Source organism: Aotus nancymaae, unplaced genomic scaffold (genome assembly GCF_030222135.1).
Source record: "Aotus nancymaae isolate 86718 unplaced genomic scaffold, 86718_ANA_hifiasm-v0.15.2.pri h1tg000028l, whole genome shotgun sequence".
NCBI lineage: Eukaryota > Metazoa > Chordata > Mammalia > Primates > Aotidae > Aotus > Aotus nancymaae.
Genome location: NW_026988441.1, coordinates 2,131,856 through 2,155,716, shown reverse-complemented (window position 1 = coordinate 2,155,716; position 23,861 = coordinate 2,131,856). Strand labels below are relative to the sequence as shown.

The 23,861-nt window shown below is 45.9% G+C and overlaps 1 pseudogene; it reads right to left on the bottom strand.

Moving 5' to 3' along the window:
• Positions 1-1,279: 1,279 nt before the first annotated feature.
• Positions 1,280-2,057, bottom strand: LOC105734240 (small ribosomal subunit protein eS4-like; annotated as a pseudogene).
• Positions 2,058-23,861: the final 21,804 nt, after the last annotated feature.

Here is a 23,861-nt window from a genome sequence, read left to right as displayed (position 1 = left end):
GGGTGAACTGGCCCAGGTTAGAAACGGAGCAGGTCAAAACTCCCATGCTGATCTGTAGTGGGATCGTGCCTGTGAATAGCCACAGCACTCCAGCCTGGGCAACATAGCAAGACCCTGTCTCAAAAAAAAAAAAAAAAAAAATATATATATATATATATATACACACACACACACACACACACACCATTTCTTTTTTTCCTGTTCACTCATGTCTTTTTAGTTTAATCTGCTTGTCTGTGACCCTGAAATTTGTTTTTCTCCAACCACTCGCTGTCATTTCTCAGAATAGACCTACTATTTCTCCAGGAAGGGTGTAGTTGATTCAACCCTCAGCCACTAATGCCAATTCTGGTAAGTTCTTTTGACTGCAGCTACCCTGGTTATCCTGTTTTTTTTGGGTAACCATTCCAGTGTACCATTCCAATGGGCTAAACCTCGCATCTGAATGCCAGTTGCTTGGTAAGACATCAGATGTTTGGTGTGACTGATACAAGAAACGTACGTAGACAAGATGAGTCTCAGGCACAGTGATAAGCGTAGCGTGGGACAACTCCACATGCCTCCTGATGAACAAGGCTAACCTGCTGAGCCTTTGAAGCAAAGAACTGGACATGGTCCTTTTAGGGGTTTATGTTCTGTGTTCCAGAAAACATTCAGACAGGGCAAATAAACACGTCTTTAGTTTTGTGTCCATTTTAACCTGGTGAAGGGAAATTCCAATAAAAAATTCGCCGTTCTGAGCGAGAAGATCTCAACCTGTGACTCTCTGGACAGAAGCACGTTCTGTTGTCTGAAAGAAATAGAAAGTGTTTCTGTTCAGAGGATTACTGTTTGAGAAAAGCAGCGTTGGACGTGGTGCTGGTCTTGGTACTGTCTTTGCAGAGCATGCCTATAATCAGGCTTGGATGGTGTTGAAATTTTGTTTTTGTTTTGTGTTTTTCTAAGACAGGGTCTCTGTTGCCCATGGGAGTAGGGTGGCTCTTCTAACCTCGATCTCTTGGGCTCAAGTGCTTTTCTCTTTTTGGGACAGAGTCTTGCTCTGTGACCCTGGTTGGAGTACAGTGGCAGGAACTCCACTCAGTGCAACCTCCTCCCCGGTTCAAGTGATTCTCCTGCCTCAGCCTCCCCAGTAGCTGGGATTACAGGCATGCGTCACCATGCCTGGCTAATTTTGTATTTTTAGTAGCGATGAGGTTTCTTTCTTTTTTTTTTTTTAATTAGTCGTTCCACATGATTTTTAATTACACATAAAGATCTAACATATCACCCAGGGACCATTTCACCCGCTGCTCTGTTTGGCTGCCAGTCTTTTGTCTCTCTCTTCAGCAGTGGGGTGGCGGATACCCTTTCCTCAGGGAAGAGAAATCCATGGTTTGTTGCCCTTGCCAATGACAAAAATATTGGAAAGTCGAGTGGCAAAACTGTTGCCATTGGCATCTTTCACATGAACCACATCGAAAGATCCAGGGTGCCTCTCTCTGTTGGTAATCACACCAATTCTTCCCAGGTTAGCACCCCCAGTCACCAAACACAGGTTACCAGTGTCAAACTTGATGAAATCAGTAATCTTGCCAGTCTCCAAATCAATCTGAATGGTATCATTCACATCAGGGTAGCGAACGGTGTGAGCATCATGAGTCACCAGATGAGGGATTCCTTTTGTGCCCACAAAGATTTTTCATACTTTGCACAATTTGTACTTGGCCTCCTCAAGTGTAATACGATGTACAGCAAAGCGACCCTTGGTGTCATAAATCAGACGGAAATTCTTTCCCGTCTTGTCAATGCTGATGACATCCATGAAACCAGCAGGGTAGTTTATATCAGTTCAAACCTTGCCATCGATCTTAATGAACCGCTGCATGCAAATCTTCTTTACTTCATCTCCTGTCAGGGCATACTTAAGTCTGTTCCTTAGGAAAACGATGAGGGGGAGACACTCTCAACTTGTGAGGACCGGTGGATGGACGAGGAGCAAACACACCGGTCAGTTTATCCACCATCCAATGCTTTGGAGCTGCCACCCACTTCAGATGCTTCTTGGGACCACAAGCCATGGCTGCGTTAGGCAAGGAAAGAGGACCTCCGTCTTCCGGTGAGCGTAGAAATTGGGGCGCGATGAGGTGTCTCGAGGAGCTTTTGTAGCCTAGCCTGAGGTGGTCTATCCTGGAGGATGTTTGTGTGTGTGACAATATATATTCTTTAGCATCTTAAATTCCATTTTGGATGTTCCGATCGGGACTGTGTGTCCCTGTGCTGGAACTTAAGTGAACGCTTGGCTCAACATCTATTGCTGTTATCTAGAAATCCAGCCCAGTACCCTTGGTTAGATATAAAGTGTATGTAGTAGGCATGTCTTTTTATTTCTGGAGAGAAAATTCAGGAGGATTGCCCCGTGATTATCAAGGCTAACCTGCTGAGCCTTTGAAGTACGGACCTGGAGATGGTCCTTTTAGGGGTTTATGTTCTGGTTTCCAGTAAACATGCAAACAGGGCAGATAAATGCATCTTTATTGTTTTTGTCTTATTTTAACCTGGTCAAGGAAAATTCCAACAGGAAATCCACCATGCTGGAGCAGGAACATCTCAGGCCGTGACCCTCTACAAGGAAGCACTTCCTGTTGTCAGAAAGAAAAGAAAGTGCATCCTTGTAGAGGATTACTGTTTGAGAAGAGCAATGCTGGACTCGAAGCTGAAGTTTGTAATACATTTGCAGAGCATGCTTATAATCAGGCTTGGATGACGTTGGGCTTTGGGTTTTGTTTCTTTTCTTTCTTTCTTTGTGTTTTTTTTTTTTTTTTTTTTTGAGAGTGCAGAGGCTTGATCTCGGCTCACTGCAACCTCTGCTGCCCAGGTCAAGTGATTGTCCTGTCTTAGCCTCCCAAGTAGCTGGGACTACAGGCACACGCCACCATTCCTGGCTAATTTTTGTATTTTAGTAGAGATGGGGTTTCACCATGTTGATCAGGCTGTTCTCAGGTGATTTGCCTACCTAGGCCTCCCAAAATGGTGGGATTATAGGCATGAGCCACTACACTCGGCCTTTTTTTCTAATGTTGAACATGGCACCCGTCATGAATTTGGGTGTCACCTCTGTGCAGAGGCCATGGTAATCTCTGTCATTCCATTCATGTTTTTCTGTGTGTTGCCAAAGCAAGCAGTTACATGTAGGAAGTATTCTTCATGTGAGCATACAGTATATCCTCAAAAAAAAAAGAAAAAAAAACTTTTTTCTTTTGATCAGGATCTCAAAAATACATGATGTGTATTTCATTATACAATCTTATATAATTATAGACACACAAAATAGTCTTCTACACACAGAGAATACTCTTACATCACTTTGGGGTTGTGTGTGTTTGTGTAAGTCTTTTTAATTTTTTGAGACACAGCGTGGTTATATTGCCAAGGCTGGTGTGCAGTGGTGCCATCTCTGATCACTATCACCTCCACCTGCCACCTCAGCCTCCTGGATTAGCGTCTGTAAGGGCACACCACCACACTTGGCTACATTTTGTATTTTTTGTACAGATGACGTTTCACTGTGTTGCCCAGGCTTGTCTCAAACTGCTGAGCTCAAGTGGTCCTCCTGCCTTGGCTTCCTAAACTGCTGGGATGAGAGGTGTGAGCCACCGCAACACACCCGTACTTGTGTATTTCTGTTCAAATTGTACTGAGGAGCTTTTACAGCATAGTCTGTAGTCTGGAGGATGTCTGTGTGTGCGACAGTGTATATTCTTTGACATTTTAGATTCCATTGGGGATGCTCCCATCGGGACTGTGTGTCCCTGTGCTGTAACTCAAGTGAACACTTGGCTCAACATCCATTGCTGTTCTCTAGAAATTCAGCCCAATTCTCTTGGCTAAAGATAAGGTATGGCTAGTAGACATTGTTGTTTCTCTTTGGAGACAAAACTCAGGAGGATTGCCCCTTGGTGAATAAGGCTAACCCGCTGAGCCTTCGAAGCAAGGAACTGGAGATGGTCCTTTCCTTCGAAGCAAGGAACTGGAGATGGGGATTATGTTCTGGATTCCAGAAAGTATGCAAACAGGGTCACTAAATGCATCTTTATTTTTGTGTCCGTTTTAACCTAGTGGCACAAATTCCAACAAAAAACCCATCGTGCTGGAGCAAGAAAATCTCATGCTGTGACCCTCCCGAGGGAAGCAATTCCTGTTTGAAAGAAAAGAAGTCGCTTCCCTCAGGGGGTTACTGTTTGAGAAAAGCAACGTTGAAGTTGATGCTGATCTTGGTAAGACACTTGCAGGGCATGCTTCTGATCAGACCTGGATGATGTTGGGGTTCTGGTTTTGTTTTGTTTTTTCTAAGACAGGGTCTCTGTTACCCAGGCTGTAGTGTGCTGGCACTTCCAACCTAGATCTCTTGGGCTCAAGTGGTCCTCTTTTAATTTTATTTTTTATTTTTTGAGACAGAGTCTCACTCTGTCACCCAGGCTGGAGTGCAGTTGTAGGATCTCTGCTCGCCGCAACTCCTGCCTCCCAGGTTCAGCGATTCTCCCACCTCAGCCTCCAAAATAGCTGGGATTATAAGCACCCACCACCACACCCTGTTAATTTTTGTATTTTTGGCAGACAGATGGTTTCACCATGTTGGCCAGGCTGGTCTCAATACCTGACCTCAAGTGATCCTCCTCCCTGGCCTCCCAAAGTGGTGGGATTACAGGTGTGAGCCACCGTGCCCAGCCTCTTCAACATCTTAGATTCCATTTTAGATGCTCCCATTGCGGTGCGTCCCTGTGCTGGAACTCAGGTGAACACTTGACTCAACATCCATTGCTGTTCTCTAGAAATCCAGCCCAATTCTCTTGGTTAAATATAAGGTATGTTTAGTGGGCATTGCTTTATCTGTTTGCGGACAAAACTCAGGATGATTGCCCCGTGATGAACAAGGCTAACCTGCTGAGCCTTTGAAACAAGGAACTGGAGATGGTCCTTTTAAAAGGGTTTATGTTCTGGATTCCACAAAATGTGCAGACAGGGCCAATAAGTGCATCTTTATTGTTGTGTCCATTTTAATCTGGTCAAGGAAAGTTTCAACAGAAAACCCAGAATGCTGGAACAAGAACTCATGCTGTGACCCTCCAAAGGAAAGCACTTTCTGTTGTCTGTAAGAAATGAATGAGTTTTCCTTTAGAGTGTTACCGTTTGAGAAAAGCAACGATGAAGTTGATGCTGAGCTTGGTAATACCTTTGCAGAACATGCCTATATTCAGACTTGGATGACGGTGGGTTCTTTTTTTTTTTTTTTTTGAGACGGAGTTTCGCTCTTGCCAGGCTGGAGTGCAATGGCGCGATCTCGGCTCACCGCAACCTCCGCCTCCTGGGTTCAGGCAATTCTCCTGCCTCAGCCTCCTGAGTAGCTGGGATTACAGGAACACACCACCATGCCCAGCTAATTTTTTTGTATTTTTAGTAGAGACGGGGTTTCCCCATGTTGACCAGGATGGTCTCGATCTCTTGACCTCGTGATCCACCCGCCTCGGCCTCCCAAAATGCTGGGATTACAGGCGTGAGCCACCGCACCTGGCTCTTTTTTTTTTTTTTTAGATAGGGTCTCTGTTGCTCAGGCTGGAGTGTGGTGGCACTTCCAACCTAGGTCTCTTGTGCTCATATGGTCCTCTTTTTTGGGACAGAGTCTTGCCCTGTGAGCCAGGCTGGAGTGCGGTGGCTCAATCTCAGCTCAATGCAGCCCTCGCCTCCCCGTTTCAAGGGATTCTCCTGCCTCAGATTTCTGAGTAGCTAGGAATAGAGGCGACTGACACCACGCCTGGCTAATATTTGCATTTTTCTTTCTTATTTATTTACTTTTGATATGAAGTCTTGCTGTCACCCATCCTGGAGTGCAGTGGCAGGATCTCGGCTGACTGCAACCTTGGCCTGTTGGGTTCAAGCAGTTCTTCTGCCTCAGCCTCCCAAGTAGCTGGAATTACAAGTGCCCACCAACACACCTGGCTACTTTTGTTTTAGTGGAGATGGGTTTCACCATGTAGGCTAGGCTGGTCTGTAGCCCCTGAGCTCTTAAGTGAGTTGCCCACCTTAGCCTCCCAAAGTGCTGAAAATGCAGGTGCGAGCCACTTCGGTGAGCCATCAACACCTGTTACATGATGGAAATTATTCTGGCACTGGTTTATACATAGGACCTCACCTGGGGTCAGGTAGAGTTGAAGGGGACACTAGTGTCCCTTGATGATGGGATGTGCACTGCTTACCAAGAGCACAGGGGTGGAACGCATGGGATTTGAATTTTCACTGGGTAAATGAAGCTGAAATTATGGGTGCATGACCATGTCACATATGCAACGAGATGTGTGTGTGCGACAATGTATATTCTTCAACATCTTAGATTCCATTTTGGATGCTCCCGTCTGGACTGTGTGTCCCTATACTGGAACTCGAGTGAACACTTGGCTGAAAATCCATTGCTGTTCTCTAGAAATCCAGCCTAATTCTCTTGGCTAAAGATAAGGTATGTCTAGTAGGCATTGCTTTTTCTTTCTGGAGTCAAAACTCAGGAGGATTGCTCCTTGATGAGCTAGGGAAACCTGCTGAGCCTTGGAAGCGAGAAACTGGAGATGGTCCTTTTAGGGGTTTATGTTCTGGATTCCAGGAAACAGGTATAAAGGGCCAATAAATGTATCTTTATTTTTGTGTCCATTTTAACCTGGTCAAGGGAAATTCCAACAAAAATCCCAGAGTGCTGGAGGAAGAAGATCCCAGACCGTGACCCCCTGGAGGGGCGTGCTTTCTGTTGTTTGTAAACAAACAAAGCGCATCCCTCTAGAGTGTCACCGTTTGACAAGAGCAACGTTGAAGTTGATGCTGACCTTGCTAATACATTTGCAGAACACGCTTATAGTCACACGTGGATGATGTTGGGGTTCTGTGTTTGTTCTGTTTCCTACAACAGGGTGTGTGTTGCCCAGGCTGGAGCGCGGTGGCACTTCCAACCTAGATCTGTTGGGCTCAAGTGGTCCTCTTTTTTGGGACAGAGTCTCACCCAGTGACCCTGGTGACAGAGTGCAGTGTTAAGAACTGCACTCACTGCAACGTATGCCACCTGGGTTCAAGCGATTTTCCTGCCTCAGCCTCCTGAGCAACTGAGATAACTGGCATGTGCCACCACACCCGGGTAATTTTTGTGTTTTTATTTTTTATTTGTTTTTGAAGCAGAATCGCACTCTTTTGTCCAGGCTGGAGTGCAGTGGTGCTATCTCGGCTCAACTGCAACCTTTACTTCCCACCTCAGCCTCCTGAATAACTGTCTGCAGGTATGCACCACCACCTGGCTAACTTTTGTGTGTTTTGTATAGATGTGGGTTCACAATGTTGCCAGGCCTGGTCTTGAACTCCTGAGTTGAAGTGATCCTCCCACCTCGACCTCCTAAAGTGCTGAGATGAGAGGTGTGAGCCACTGTGCCCAACCAGTTCTTGTGTGTTTCTGCTCAAATTTTATTGAGGAGCTTTTGCTGCGTAGCCTGGGGTCTATCCTGGGGGATGTCTATGCCTCTGACGATGTATATTCTTCAACATCTTAGATTCCATTTTGGTTGCCTTCATGGGGACTATGTGTTTCTGTGCTGGAACTCAAGTGAACACTTAGCTCAATATCCATTGCTGTTCTCTAGAAATCCAGCCCAATTCTTTTGGTTAAAGATAAAGTATGTCTAGTGGGCGTTGCATTTTCTCTTTAAGGACAAAAGTCAGGAGGAGGATTGCTCCTTCATGATGAAGGCCAACCTACTAAGTCTTTGAAGCAGGGAACTGGAGATGGTCCTTTTAGGGGTTTATGTTCTGGATTCCAGAAAACAGGGCAAGTAAATACATCTTTATTTTTTGTGCTCTTTTTTTTTTTTTTTAAACACAGTCTTGTTCTGTCGCCAGGTGCCAGGCTGGAGTGTAGTGGCGCAATCTCAGCTCACTACAATCTCTGCCTCCTGGATTCAAACAATTCTCCTGCCTTGGCCTCCTGAGTAGCTGGGACTACAGGCGCATACCACCACGCCCAGCTAATTTTTGTATTTTTTTTAGTAGAGATGGGGTTTCACCATGTTGGCCAGGATGGTCTCGATCTCTTGACCTTGTGATCTGCCCGCCTCAGCCTCCCAAAGTGCTGGGATTACAGGTGTGAGCCACCGCGCCGGCCTTTTTGTGTTTATTTTAACTTAGTCAAGAAAGATCCAAAAAAGAAAAAAATTCAAGATGCTGGAAGATCTCAGGCCGTGACCGTCTACAGGGAAGCTCTTTCTGTTGTGAGAAAGAAAAGAAAGTGCATCCTTGTAGTAGGTTACTGTTTGAGAAAAGCAACGTCGAAGTTGATGCTGATCTTGGTAATACATTTGCAGGGCATGCTTATGATCAGACTTAGATGATAAAAGATGTTGTTTTTGTTTTTGTTTTTCTTAAGATCGGGTGTCTGTGGTCCAGGCTGGAGTGAAGTGGCACTTCCAACCTAGATCTCTTGGGCTCAGATGATCCTCTTTTTTGGAACAGTCTCACTCTGTGACCCCGACTGGAGTGCAGTGGCAGAAACTCTCCTCAGTGTACCCTCTGCCTTCCGGGTTCAAGCCATTCTCCTCACGCAGCCTGCCAAGCAGCTGGGATTAGAAGCATGAGCCACCATGCCCAGGTAATTGTTGAATTATTTATCTATCTATTATTGATTGATTGAGACAGGGTCTCGTTGTCTCACCCAGGCTGGAGTGCAGTGGCATAATCTCTGCTCACAGCAACCTCCGCCTCCCAGGTTCAAGCACTTCTCCTGCCTCAGCCTCCTGAGTAGCTAGGGTTACAGGTGTGTCACCATGCCCGGCTTAGAATCCATTTTGGATGCTCCCATCAGGACTGTGTATTCCTGTGCTGGAACTCAAGTGAACACATGGCTCAAAATCCATTGCTAATCTCTAGAAATCCAGCCCAGTTCTCTTGGTTAAAGGTAAGGTATGTCTAGTAGGCATCGCTTTTTCTTTTTGGAGACAAAGATAATTCCAACAAAAAATCCAGAGTGCTGGAGCAAGAAGATTCCATGCTGTGACCCTCCAAAGGGAAGCGCTTTCTGTTGTCTGAAAGAAGAGAAGGCGCTCCCCTTTAGAGGTTTACGGTTTGAGAAAAGCAACGTTGAAGTTGATGCTGATCTTCATAATACATTTGCAGGGCAAGCTTATAATCAGACTTGTCTGATGGTGGGCTTCTGTTTTGCTTTTGTTTTTTTCCAAGACAGGGTTTCTTTTGCCCAGGCTGGAGTGTGGTGTGACTTCCAACCTAGATCCCTCGGGCTCAAGATGTCCTCTATTTATCTATTTATTTAGAGATGGAGTCTCACTCTGTCGCCCGGGCTGGAATGCAGTGTGTCCAGTTTAACCTGGTCAAGGATAATTCCACCAAAAAAATCCACTGTGCTTGAGCAAGAAGGTCTTACTGTAGCTCCCTTGAGGGAAACACTTTCTGTTGTGTGAAAGAAGAGAAAGTGCTTCCCTTGAGAGAGTTACTGTCTGAGAAAAGCAACGTTGAAGTTGATGCTGAGCCTCCCAAGCAGCTGGGATTACAGGTGCCCACCACCACACCTGGCTTAATTTTTATTATTTTTTTATTTTTGGTCTTTTTAGTAGAGACATTTTCACTATGTTGGCCAGACTGGTCTCGAACAACAGACCTCAGATGATCCTCCTGTCTCGGCTTCCCAAAATGATGGAAATAAAAGGTGCGAGCCACTGGACTGAGCCTTGTCTTATATTAAAAATTGGGGAAGGAGGGAAGATGCCCATACGTAAATAGCTAATCATTTGTTATTCAAGTAGATCTCAAATACATCGTTTATCAGAATTACAGATTTTACTGGGGGTAGAGCATAAAGCAAAGGCATTGCTTTTTGTCTTTCGGATCAAAACTCAGGGGCATTGCCCTTTGATGAACAAGGCTAACCTGCTGAGCCTTTGAAGCATTGAACTGGAGATGGTCCTTTTAGGGGTCTATGTTCTGGATTCCAGAAAACATGCAAACAGGGAAAATAAAGGCATCTTTAGTTTCGTGTCGAGTTTAACCTGGTCAAGGAAAATTCCAGCAAAGAACCCAGAGTACTGGAGCAAGAAGATCTCCTGCTGTGACCCTCTAGAGGGAAGCACCTTCTGTTGTCTGAAAGAAAAGAACGTGCATCCTTTTAGAGGGTTATTGTTTGAGAAAAGCAACGCTGAAGTTGATGCTGATCTTGGTGATGCATTTGCAGACCGTGCTTATGGTCAGACTTGGATGATGTTCAGGTTCTGTTTTTGTTTTGTTTTTTTCCAAGGCAGGATCTCTGTTGCCCAGGCTGGAGTGGGTGGCACTTCCAACGAGATCTCTCGGGCTCCGGGGGTCCCCTTTTTACTTATTTTTAATTTATTGTTATTTATTTTATTATTTTTGAGATGGAGTTTTCCCTTTTGCCCAGGCTGGAGTGCAATGGCATGATCTCAGCAACCTCCCCCTCCTGGGTTCAAGTGATTCTCCTGCCTCAGCCTCTGGGGAAGGTGGGGTTAGAAGCGCCCGCCACCACACCCAGCTAATTTTTGTGTTTTTAGGAGAGGCTGGGTTTCACCATGTTGGCCAGGCTTGTCTTGAACTCTTGACCTAAGGTGATCTGCTCCCCTTGGCCTCCCAAAACGCTGGGATTACAGGCGTAAGCCACGTGCCCAGCCTCAGGTGGACCTCTTCAGTCAGCTAGACTGTGGTCTCTGCTGGAGGATGTTCGTGTGTGCGACAGTGCGTATCCTTCAACATCTTAGGTTTCATTTTGGTTGCTCCCATCTGGACTGTGTGTTCCTTGTACTGGAACTCAACTGAATGCTTGGCTCAACTTCCGTTGCTGTTCTCTAGAAATTCTGCCCAATTCTCTTGGTTAAAGATAAGTTATGTCTAGTAGGCATTGCTTTTCCTGTTTGAGGACAGAACTCAGGAGGATTTCCCTTTGAACAAGACTAACCTGCTGAGCCGTTGAAGCAAGGACCTGGAGATGGTCCTTTTAGGGGTTTATGTCCTCGATTCCAGAAAACAGGCAAGCAAGGGCTATAAATGCATCTTTATTTTTTGTGTCCATTTTAACCTGGTCAAGGGAAATTCCAACAAAAAACCCACAGTGCTGGAGCAAGAAGATCTCATGCTGTGACCCTCTAAAGGGAAGCACTTTCTGTTGTACAAAAAAAAAGCAAAGCGCTTCCCTTTAGAGTGTCACTGTTTGAGCAAAGCAACATTGAAGTTGATGCTGATCTTGGTAATACATTTGCAAAGCATACTTATAGTCAGACTTGAATGATGGTGGGTTTCTGTTTTATTTGTTTATTATTTGTTTGTTTGTTTTCTTTTTTTTTTTTAAAACGGGGTTTCACCATGTTGGTCAGGCTGGTCTTGAACTCCCAACCTCAGGTGATCCGCCCGCCTTGGCCTCCAAAGTGCTTGGATTACAGGCGTGAGCCACTGCTCCCGGCTGTTTGTTTGTTTTCTAAGACTGGGTCTCTGTTGCCCAGGTTGGAGTGTGGTGGAACTTCTAACCTAGGTCTCTTGGGCCTAAACAGTCCTCTTTTTTGGGACAGAGTCTTGCTCTGTTACCCAGGTTAGAGTGCAGTGATGCAATCTTGACTTAGTGCAACCTCCGCATCCCAAGTTTAAGTGATTCTCCTTCCTCAGCTTCCTGAGTTGCTAGGATTACAGGGGCCCTACATCGCGCCCAGTTAGTATTTGTTGTTGTTGCTTTAAATGATTCATTTATATTGTATTTTTTGAGACAGAGTCTCACCGTCTCCCAGGCTGGAGGGAGATCCCGCTGACTGCAACCTCTGCTTCTTTGGTTTAAGCAGTTCTCCTTCCTCAGCCTCCCGAGTAGCTTGAATTACAGTTTGCCTGCCACCACGCCCAACTGCTTTTTGTATATATTTTGTTAGTAGAGATTGTGTTTCACCATGTTGGCCAGGCTGTTCTCAAACCCCTGATTTCAAGTGAGCCGCTCGCCTCAGCCTCCCAAAGTGGTGAGAATACAGGTGTGTGTCACCGTGGGTGGCCATCAACACCTTTACCTCCATGGAAATTATTCTAGCACTGGTTTATAGAACCTCATTTGGGATCAGGTAGAGTTGAAGGGGACCTCAGTCTCCCCATATGGGATGTGGACTGCTTAACAAGAGCACGGAGGTGGAATGCATGGGGTTTCAGTGTTTATTGGGTAAATGAAGCTGAAATCTTGGGTGGTGACCAGGAGATATGTGCATGACACATGTGTCTCACTGTGCTGCCCAGGCTAAACTAGGGGTTAGATCCTCCTGCCTCTGCCCCTCCCCCATCCTTCATAGATGGGAACACGTGAATATTAACTCATGCACAGGCGAGAGGAAAGGAAGGACTGTTCTTTGGTTTTCGTGCCCCACCCCCAGTTTAGTTTGTATTTTAGATAAACAGTGTATTTGAGTTGTACTTGAGCAGCAAATGATTTGCTGTTTAGGTGTGGACATCTTTTTTTTAATTTATTTTTTACTAATTTAAAATATGGGAATAGACCAGGCACAGTGGCTCAGGCTTGTAAATCCAGCACCATGGGAGATCAAGACAGGAGGATCACCTCAGGTCAGTCGTGTCCCTGCACTAGAACTCAAGTGAACACGTGGCTCAAAATCCATTGCTTTTGTCTAGAAATCTTGCCCAGTTCTCTTGGTTAAGTACGAGGTATGTGTAGTAGGCATTGCTTTTTCTTTCCAGAGATAAAACTCAGGAGTATTGCCCCATGATAAACAAGGTTAACCTGCTGAGCCTTTGAACCAAGGAATTCGAGATTGTCCTTTTAGATGTTTATATTCTGCGTTGCAGAAAACGTGCAAACAGGGCCAATAAATACATCTTTATTTTTGTCTCCATTTAAACCTAGTGAAGGAAAATTTCAACAAAAAATTCACGCTTCCGAGCAAGGAGATCTCAGGCTGTGACCCTCTAGACGGTAGCACTTTCTTTGTCTGAAAGAAATAGAAAGTGTACCCGTTTAGAGGATTACTGTTTGAGAAAAGCAACGTTGAAGCGGATGCTGATCTTGGTAATACCGTTGCAGAGCATGCTTATAATCAGAATTGGATGGTGTTGGGTTTTTTGGTTTTTTTTCCTTTTCCTAAGACAAGGTGTCTGTTGCCCAGGCTGGAGTACAGTGGCACTTCTAACCTGTATCTGTTGGGCTCAAGTGGTTCTCCTTTTTGGGACAGTCTCACTCTGTGACCCAGGCTGGAGTGCAGTGGCAGGAACTCCACTCACTGCAGCCTCCGCCTCCTGGGTTTAAGGAGTTCTCTTGCCTAAGCCTCCTGAGCAGCTGGGATTACAGGCGTGTGCCATCACACTCAGCTAATTTTTGTAGTTTTATTATTGATTGATTGATTAATTGATTTTTGAGACAGAGTCTTGCTCTGTCGCCCAGGCTGAATTGCAGTGGGATGGTCTTGGCTCATGGCAACCTCCACCTCCAATCTCAGCCTCCTGAATAGCTGTCTATAGGCACGCACCAGCATACCAGGCTAACTTCTGTATGTTTTGTACAGGCTTGGTTTCACCCTGTTGCCCAGGCTGGTCTTGAACTCTTGAGCTCAAGTGATTTGACCGCCTTGGCCTCCTAAAGTGCTGCAGTTGTAAATGTGATCCCCCATGCCCTGCCCTTACTTGTGTGTTTATCCTCAAATTTTATTAAGGAGCATTTTTTGCTTGTTTTTTGTTTGTTTTTTTCAGATGGAATTTCACTCTTGTTGCTTAGACTGGTGTGCAATGACACGGTCTCAGTTAACTGCAACCTTTGCATCCTGTGTTCAAGTGATTCTCCTACCTCACCCTCCGAGTAGCTGGAATACAGGCAGGTACCATCGTGCTCAACTAATTTTGTATTTAAAGAGATGGGGTGTCTTGAGGAGATTTAGGCCTAGCCTGTGGTGGTCTACTCTGGAGGATGTTTGTGTGTGTGACAATGTATATTCTGCAGCATCTTAGATTCCATTTTGGATGCTCTGATTGAGTCTGTGCGTCCCTGTGCTGGAACTCAAGTGAACACTGGCTAAAAATCGATTGCTATTCTCCAGAAATCCAGCCCAATCTCTTAGTTAAATATAATGTATGTCTAGTAAGCATTGCTTTTTCTCTTTGGGGACAAAATCCAGAAGGATTGCTCCTTCGTGATCAAGGCTAACCTGCTGAGCCTTTGAAGCAAGGAACTAGAGATGGTCTTTTTAGGGGCTTATATTCTGGATTCCAGAAACAGGCAAACAGGGCCAATAAATGCATCTTTTTTGTGTGTCCATTTTCACCTGGTCAGGGAAAATTTCACAAAAGTCCCACGGTCCTGGAGCAAGAAGATGTCATGCTGTGACCCTCTGAAGGGTGGTGCGTTCTGTTGTCTAAAAGAAAAGCATCGAACGCGCCCCCCTTTAGGGGGTAACTGTGTGAACAGCAAGGTGGAAGTGGATGCTGGTCTTGGGGGGACGTTTGCAGAGCGTGCTTCTAATCAGACTTGCGTGATGTCAGGGTCTGTTCCTGCTTTGCTTTTTTTCTAAGACAGGGTCTTTGTTGCCCACGCTGGAGTGTGGTGACACTTTCAACCTTGATATTTTGGGTTCGACAGGTCCTTTTGTTTTTCTTTCTTGAGAGCGAATTTAGTGGTGACACCCAGGTTGGAGTGTCTCTTTGGGGACAAAACTCAGAAAGATTGTCTTCTGAGGAACAAGGCTAACCTGCTGAGCCTTCGAAGTGAGAACTGGAGATGGTCCCTGTAGGGGATTATGTTCTGGCTTCTAACAATGGATTTTGACGTTTATGGCCTAGTCTGTGGTGGTCTATTCTGGAGTATATTTGTGTATGACCATGTATATTCTGTAACAGCTTAGATTTCATTTTGGATGTTCCAATAGAGACTGTGTGTCCCTGTGCTGGAACTCAAGTGAACACTTGGCTCAGAATCCATTGCTCTTCTCGAGAAATCCAGCCCAGTACTCTGGGTTAAATATAAGGTATATGTAGTAGGCATTGTTTTTTATTTCTGGAGAAAACACTCAGGAGGATTGCCTCATGATTATCAAGGCTAACCTGCTGAGCCTTTGAAGCATGGACCTGGAGCTGGCCCTTTTAGGGGTTTATGTTCTGGATTTTAGAAAACACTCAAAGAAGGTAAATAAATGCATCTTTATTTTTGTGTCTATTTTAACCTGGTCAAGGAAGATTCCAAAAAAAATCCACAGTGCTGGAGCAAGAAGATCTCAGTCTGTGACCCTCTAAAGGGAAGCACTTTCTGTTGTGTGAAAGAACAGAAGTCGCGTCCCTTTAGAGTGTTACTACTTGAGAAAAGCAACGTTGAAGTTGATGCTGATCTTGGTAAGACATTTGCAGGGCATGCTTCTGATCGGACCTGGATGATGTTGGGGTTCTGGTTTTGTTTTGTTTTTTTCTAAGACAGGGTCTCTGTTACCCAGGCTGTAGTGTGGTGGCACTTCCAACCTAGATCTCTTGGGCTCAAGTGGTCCTCTTTTAATTTTATTTTTTAGTTTTTGAGACAGAGTCTCACTCTGTCACCCAGGCAGGAGTGCAGTCGTAGGATCTCTGCTCGCCGCAACTCCTGCCTCCCAGGTTCAGCGATTCTCCCACCTCAGCCTCCAAAATAGCTGGGATTATAAGCACCCACCACCACACCCTGTTAATTTTTGTATTTTTGGCAGACAGATGGTTTCAACACGTTGGCCAGGCTGGTCTCAATTCCTGACCTCAAGTGATCCTCCTCCCTGGCCTCCCAAAGTGGTGGGATTACAGGTGTGAGCCACCGTGCCCAGCCTCTTCAACATCTTAGATTCCATTTTAGATGCTCCCATTGTGGTGTGTCCCTGTGCTGGAACTCAGGTGAACACTTGACTCAACATCCATTGCTGTTCTCTAGAAATCCAGCCCAATTCTCTTGGTTAAATATAAGGTATGTCTAGTGGGCATTGCTTTTTCTCTTTGCAGACAAAACTCAAGATAATTGCCCCTTGATAAACAAGGCTAACCTGCTGAACCTTTAAAACAACTGTAATTGGTCCTTTTAAGGGTTTATGTTCTGGATTCCAAAAAACATGCAAACAGGGCTAATAAATGCATCTTTATTTTTGTGTGCATTTGAACCTGGTCGAAAAAAATTTCATAAACCCAGAGTGCTAGGCAAGAAGATCTCATGCTGTGACCCTCCAAAGGGAAGCGCCTTTTTGTTGTCTGAAAGGAAACAAGGCACTTCCCTTTAGAGTGTTAAAGACTGAGAAAAGCAACATCCACGCTGATGCTGATCTTGGTAATACCTTAGCGGAGCATGCTTGTCATCCGGCTTGGATGATGGCGGAGTTCTGCTTTTTTCCTTTTTTTCTAAGACCAAGTCTTTGTTACCCAGGCTGGAGTGTGGTGGCACTTCCAACCTAGATGTCTTGGGCTCATATGATCCTCTTTTTTGGGACAGTCTTGCTCTGTGGTCCAGGCTGGAGTGCAGTAGCATGATCTTGGCTCACTGCATCCTTCACCTCCCAGTTTCAAGGGATTCCCCTTCCTCAGATTCCTGAGTAGCTGGGATTATAGGTGCCTAATTCCATACCTGTATAATATTTACATTGTTTTTCATTTTTACTTATTTTTGAGACAGAGTCTCCCAGTCGCTCAGGCTGGAGGGCAGTGGCAGGATCTCAGTGTACCCTGGAAGATGTTTATGTATATGACAATGTATATTCTTCAACATGATAGACTCCATTTTGGCTGCTCCCATCCGGACTGTGTGTCCCTGTACTGGAACTCAAGTGAACACTTGGCTCAAAGTCCACTGCTGTTCTATAGAAATCCAGCCTGATTCTCATGGTTAAATACGAGGTATGTGTAGTGGGCATTGCTTTTTCTTTCTGGAGGCAAAACTCAGGAGGATTGCCCCTTGATGAACAAGGCTAACCTGCTGAGCCTTTGAAGGAAGGAACTGGAGATGGTCCTTCTAGAGGTTTTTGTTCTGAATTCCAGGAAACATGCAAATAGGGCCAATAAATGCATCTTTATTTTTGTGTCTATTTTAACCTGCTCAAGGAAAATTCGAACAAAAAACGTCAAGTGCTGGACCGAGAAGGTCTCATGCTGTGCCCCTCTAAAGGGAAGCATTTTCTGTTATTTGAAAGAAAAGAACTCGCTTCCCTTTAGAGTGTCACCGTTTGAGAAAAGCAGCGTTGGAGTTGATGCTGATCTTGGTAATACATTTGCAGAGCGCGCTTATAATCAGACGTGGACGATGTTGGGGTTTTGTGTTTGTTTGTTTGTTTTTCTAAGACAGGGTATGTGTTGCCCAGGCTGTAGTGCAGTGGCACTTCCAACCTAGATTTATTGGGCTCAGGTGGTCCTCTTTTCTAGGACAGAGTCTCGCTCTGTGACCCAGGCTGAAGTGTCAGGAACTCCACTCACTGCAACATCTGCCGCCTGGGTTCAAGCAATTCCCCTGCCTTAGTCTCCTAGGCACCTGGGATTACAGACGTGTTCCACCACGCCTGCCTCATTTTTGTATTTTTATTATTTATTTATCGATTTTTGAGACAGAGTCTCACTTTTTTGCCCAGGCTGGAGTGCAGCATTGCGATCTCAGCTCAGTGCAACCTCCACCTCCCACCTAGGCCTCCTGAGTAGCTGTCTGCAGGCATGCACCACCATACCTGGCTGGCTTTTGTATTTTTTGTACACATGGGTTATACCATGTTGCCAGGGCTGGTCTTGAACTCCTGAGCTCAGGTGATCCTCCCGTCTCTGCCGGGATTAGAGGTGTGAGCCACCGTGCCCCACCCATACTTGTGTATTTCAGTTTAAATTTTATTCAGGAGTTGTCCGCCCTGGAGGATGTTTGTGCCTATGACAATGTGTATTCTTCATACCTTAGATTCCATTTCGGATGCCCCCGTCGGGACTGTGTGTCCCAATACTGGAATTCAAGTGGACACCTGGCTCAAAATCCACTGGTCTTCCCTAGGAATCTAGCCCAGTTATTTTGGTTAAAGATAAGGTATGTCTAGTAGGCATTGCTTTTTTCTTGGAGACAAAATTCAGGATTGCCTCTTGATGTATAAGGCTAACCTGCTGGGTTTTTTTGAGGCCTGGGACCTGGATATGATCCCTTTACAGATTTATGTCCTGGATTCCAGAAAACTTGCAAACAGGGCCAATAAACACATCTTTACTTTTATGTCCATTTTAACCTGGTCAGGGAGGATGCTAGCAGAAAACCCGCAGTGCTGGAGCAAGAAGATCTCAGATCGTGGCCGTCTACAGGGAAGCGCTTTCTGTTGTCTGAAAGAAAAGAAAGTGCAGCCTTGTAGAGAGTTACTGTTTGAGAAAAGCAGCGTTGAAGTTGATGCTGATCTTGGTAATACATTTGTAGAGCGTGCTTATACTCAGACTTGGATATGGTGGGGCTTAGCTTTTCTTTTGTTTTATTCCAAGGCAAGGTCTCCGTTGTCCAGGCTGGAGTGGGTGGAACTTCCAACCTAGATCTCTTGGGCTTAAGTGATCTTCTTTTATTTTTATTTTTGACAGGGAGTCTCATGGTTGTCGCTCAGCCTGCAATGCAGTGTCACTGTCTTGGCTCACTGCAACCTCAGTCTCCTGAGTAGGTGGGATTACAGGTTCATGCCACCATGCATGTTTAATTTTTGTGTTTTCTCTTCTATGTTTTTAGAGATTGTTTCACCATGTTGGTTGGCCAGGCTGTTCTCAAACTCCTGACCTCAGGTGATTCACCTACGTAGGCTTCCCAAAGTGTTGGGATTACAGGTATGAGCCACTCTCATTGGCCTTTTTTTTTTTTTCCCTAGTTTAGAATCTGGCACCCATTATGAATTTGGATTTCATCTCTGTGCAGGGGCCGTGGTAATCTCTCTCATTCCATTCTTTTTTTTTCTTTTTCTTTTTGAGACGGAGTCTTACTTTGTCACCAGGCGCCAGGCTGGAGTGCAGTGGCTCAATCTCGGCTCACTGCAACATCCACCTCCCGGGTTCAGGCAGTTCTCTTGCCTCAGCCTCCCGAGTAGCTGGGATTACAGGTGCACGTCACCACGCCCAGCTAATTTTTGTATTTTTAGTAGAGACAGGGTTTCACTATGTTGGCCAGGATGGTCTCGATCTCTTGACCTCGTGATCCGCCCGCCTCAGCCTCCCATAGTGCTGGGAATACAGGCGTGAGCCACTGCGCCTGGCCCATTGCATTCATTTTTTATGTGTGCTGTCAAAGCAAGCACTTACGTGTAGGATGTGAGCATACAGTATGTGGAACTTGTGTGTCCTTGTACTGGAACTCAAGTGAACACTTGGTTCAAAATCCATTGCTTTTCTCTAGAAATCCTGCCCAATTCTCTTGGTTAAAGATAAGGTATGTCTAGTGGGCATTGCTTTTTTTCTATGAGAACAAAACTCCAGAGGATTGCCCCTTAATGAACAAGGCTAACCTGCTGAGCCTTTGAAGCATGGAACTGAGATGGTCCTTTTAGGGGTTTATGTTCTGGATTCTTGAAAACGTGGAAACAGGGCCAATAAATTCGTCCTTACTTTTGTGTCCATTTTAACCTGCTCAAGGAAAATTTCATCAAGAAACCTGTGGTGCTGAAGCAAGAAGATCCCATGCTGTGACCCTCTCGAGGGAAGCACTTTCTATTGTCTGCAAAAAAAAGGCGCTTCTCTTGAGAGTGTTACGGTTTGAGGAGAGCAGCGTTGAAGTTGGTGCTGATCTTGGTAATACATTTGCAGTGCATGCTTATAATCAGACTCGGACAATGGTGGGGTTCTATTTTTGTTTTTTTTTCCCAAGACTGGGTCTCTGTTGCCCATTCTAGAGTGGGGTGGCACTTCCAGCCTGGATTTCTTGGGCTCAAGTCGTCCTCTCTTTATTTAGAGATGGAATTTCACTCTGTCACCAAGGCTGGAGTGCAGTGGCTGGATCTCCAATCATCGCAACTCCCACCTCCCACGTTTCAGCAATTCTTTCACCTTAGCCTTGCAAGTAGCTGATATTACAAGTGTCCCCCCACCACACCCTGCCAATTTCTGTATTTTTAGATTATGAGACTGACACGCTGCCCACTGCGCTAAGAGGGCGACAATTTCTGTATTTTTAGGTGAGAAGGGGTTTCACCATGTTGGTCAGGCTGGTCTCAACTCCTGACCTCAAGTGATCCACCTGCCTTGGCCTCCCAAAGTGCTGGGATGACATGCGTGAGCCAACATGTCCAGCCTGAACTGGTCCTCTCGAGTCACCCTTTCAAGTAGATGGGACTGCGTGGGGCGTGCCACCACACTTGGCTAAGTTGTTCATTTTTGGTAGGATGGGGTCTGTTTTGCCCAGGATAGTCTCAACTTCTGAGCTTAAGTGATCCTAAATGGGTGAGCTCCCTTGTCCTGATGACCCCTTTCAAAGATAGGTGACAGGGCCAGCATCCTGGGGCACACAGAGTCCCAGTTACTGTAAAGACTGGGGTGCAACAGTTCTTTCTTTGATTTCAAGGCTATAGCAGGCACTGATCACATCTTTGAATAGTCACTGCACTCCAGCCTGGGCCAACATAGCAAGATCCCATCTCTTTAAAAACAGATTACAAGGCCGGATGTGGTGGCTCACACCTGTAATCTCAGCACTTTGGCCGACGGATCACCGGAGGCCAGGAGTTCAAGACCAGCCTGACCAACATGGAGAAAGCCTGAAAAATACAAAATTAGCCAGGTGTGGTGGTGCACGCCTGTAATCCCAGCTTCTTGGGAGGCTGAGGCAGGAGAATCCCTAGAACCCGACAGGCACAGGTTGCAGTGAGCTGAGATCGTGCTACTGCCCTCCACCCTGGGTGACAAACTGAGACTCTGTCTCAAAAAATAAAAATTAAAAAAAGAGTAAGTAAACCTCCACCTCTATCCGGTCTTCTGTAATCCCCAGTGGATGTCAATATTAATAAAATTTTCTTATTTTTCCTATTTATTTGTGTCTTTTCAGTTTAATGTTCTTGTCCCTGACACTGAAAATTTTTTTCTCCAACAACTTGCCTTGCATTTCTCAGACCTACTCGTTCTGCAGGAAAGTGTAGTTGATCCAGCCGTCACCCACTCATGCCAACCCCAGTGAGTTCTTCTGACTGCAGCTGCACTGGTGATACTATTCCACCGGGCAGAACCTCGCATCTAAATGCCAGGTGCTTGGTAAGATGTGAAATGTTGGCTGTGGCTAATATAAGAATCCAGCTATTGTAGACAAGATGAACCTCAGCCATGGTGATAAATGTTGCATGGGACAGAACCACAGACAGTTTCACAAAAACCTGGAGGACCGTAGAAGGGGCTCCCTAGTAACGGGTGGGTGCACGGCAGCTCTTCCTGTCACCATAGTGAAAGACGCCTCTTCCTCCAGCACTCAACACCTTTCATGCCATGGAAGTTATGCCTGCACTGGTTTGTAGGACATGATTTGGGTTGAGGTAGAGTTGAAGGGGACCTCATTGTCCCTTGAAGATGGAGCATGCACTACTTAGCAAAAGCACGGAGGTGAAATGCATGGCGTTTTTATTGGGTAAATGAAGCCGAAGTGTAGGGTGCGTGACCACGTCATAAATGCACAGTTGGCTGGGCGTGGTGGCTCACGCCTGTAATCCCAGCACTTTGGGAGGCGGAGGCGGGCGGATCACCTGAGGTCGGGAGTTTGAGACCAACCTGACCAACATGGAGAAACCCCGTCTCTACTAAAACTACAAAATTAGCCAGGTGTGGTGGTGCATACCTGTAATCCCAGCTACTCGGGAGGCTGATGCAGGAGAATCACTTGAACCCAAGAGGCAGATGTTGTGATGAGACGAGATCACACATTGGACTTCAGCCTAGGCAACAACAGCAATTCTTTGTCTCCAAAATGAAAGAAAAATAAAAACACAAAATAAAAATACAAAAATTAGCTGAGCATGGTGGCATGTGCCTGTAGTCCCAGGTATGCAAGAGGCTGAGGCTAGGCTTGAACCCAGAAGGCTGCGGTGAGCTGAAATCTCACCACTGCCCTCCAGCCTGGGCGATAGAGCGAGGGTGGCTCAAAAGGAATGAATAAATAAATGCACACTTGATTTAATTTTTGCATATCCAAGATGGGGGTTTCACTATGCCGCCGAGGCTAAACTGGAGTCAGTAGCTGGGACTACAGGTGAACATTTAAATCATGCACAGGCAAGAAGAGAGCAAGGCATGTACTTTGGTTCAATTTTAACTTTTTGAAGCAGTATCACTCTATCACCCAAACTGGAGTGCACTAATGTGATCTCTGCCTCCTGAGTTGAAGCGATCTTTATTCGTTTTGAGACAGAGGCTCACTCTGTCACCCAGGCTCGTGGGCAGTGGCGCAATCTCGGCTCACTGCAGTGTCCGCCTCCAAGCTTCCAGTAATTCTCCTGCCTTGTCCTCCAAAGTAGCTGGGATTACAGCTGCCCGCCACCAAAGTCCGGCTAATTTTTAATTTTATTTTTAGTAGAGATGAGGTTTCACCTTGTTGGCCAAGCTGGTCTCCACTTCCTGACCTCAGGTGATCCACCTGCCTCAGCCTCCCAAAGTGCTTGGATTACAGGCGTGAGCCACGTGCCCAGCCTTTTTGTTTTGTTTTTTCTTTCTTTTTTGAGTCAGAGTCTCACTCTGTCCCCCAGGCTGGAGTGCAGTGGCCCAATCTCAGCTCACTGCAACTTCTGCCTCCAAAGTAGCTGGGATTTCAGGTGCGTGCCACCACCCCTTGGCTAGTTTTTTTTTTTTCCTTTTTTTTTTTTAATAGCCTTGGTTTTACCATGTTGGCCAGGCTGATGTGGAAATCCTGACCTCAGGTGACCAACCCAACTTCACCTCTAAAAGGGCTGGGATTACAGACATGGCCACCATGCCTGACCCTGTCTCTGACTTTTATGAACTGAGGAAGTAATCTTTTGAACTTTACTCTGAAATGTGAATTATTTTAGCATATTTGCCACCACGAACACTCTGTTTGGAGAATTTTCATCACCCCACAGAGGCTTACTTCCATGTGCAGTCAGTTCCGTCCCCGCTCTTCCACCCAGACCCTGGCAGCCTCTCCGCATCTCTCTAGCTCTGCATCTGCCTCTTGTGGGCATGTCACATAGACCAGTCTTGAATGGGCGGCCTGTTGAGGATAATGGGTGGTCCTGGTTGTCTGCAGTGTGAATCTTACCACTTAAGGGTAGTCCCTGGAGGGAAGCAGGGGGCTGGGAGAACTGGGCAGGACATCCTTTGGGAATGGAGTTGGGTGGGCAGAGCCTGATGTCTGTGAGTCTCACAAGGGTGGCAAACCCCATGTTCCTCCCTGAGAACTGTGAGGTGTCCCCCAGGGGCACTGGAAGGAGTGAAGGCATCTGAACTGGGAACACCAGAGCACTGCAGCAGTGCAGGCAGGATGAGCCGAGGGGAGAGGAGAGCCAGGCAGCTGGCTGGGGACAGTTTGGGTTTTGGGTTTGATCTGGAAGGAACAGGTGTGTACTGGGAGAGAGCTCCTGGGATTTTCGCTATGCTCTCCCCCAACTTTTTTTTTTTTTTTTTGATGGAGTTTCACTCTTGTCACCCAGGCTGGAGTGCAGTGGCACGATATTGGCTCCCGGCAACCTCTACCTCCCAGGTTCAAGCGATTCTCTTGCCTCAGCCTTCTGAGTAGCTGGAATTACAGGTGCCCACCGTCATGCCCAGCTCACTGTTTTTTATTTAGTAGAGACTGGGTTTCACCTTGTAGGCCATGCTGGTCTCAAACTCCTGACCTCCAGTGATCGACCCGCCTTGGTGTCCCAAAGTTCTGGGATTACAGGCGTGAGCCACCA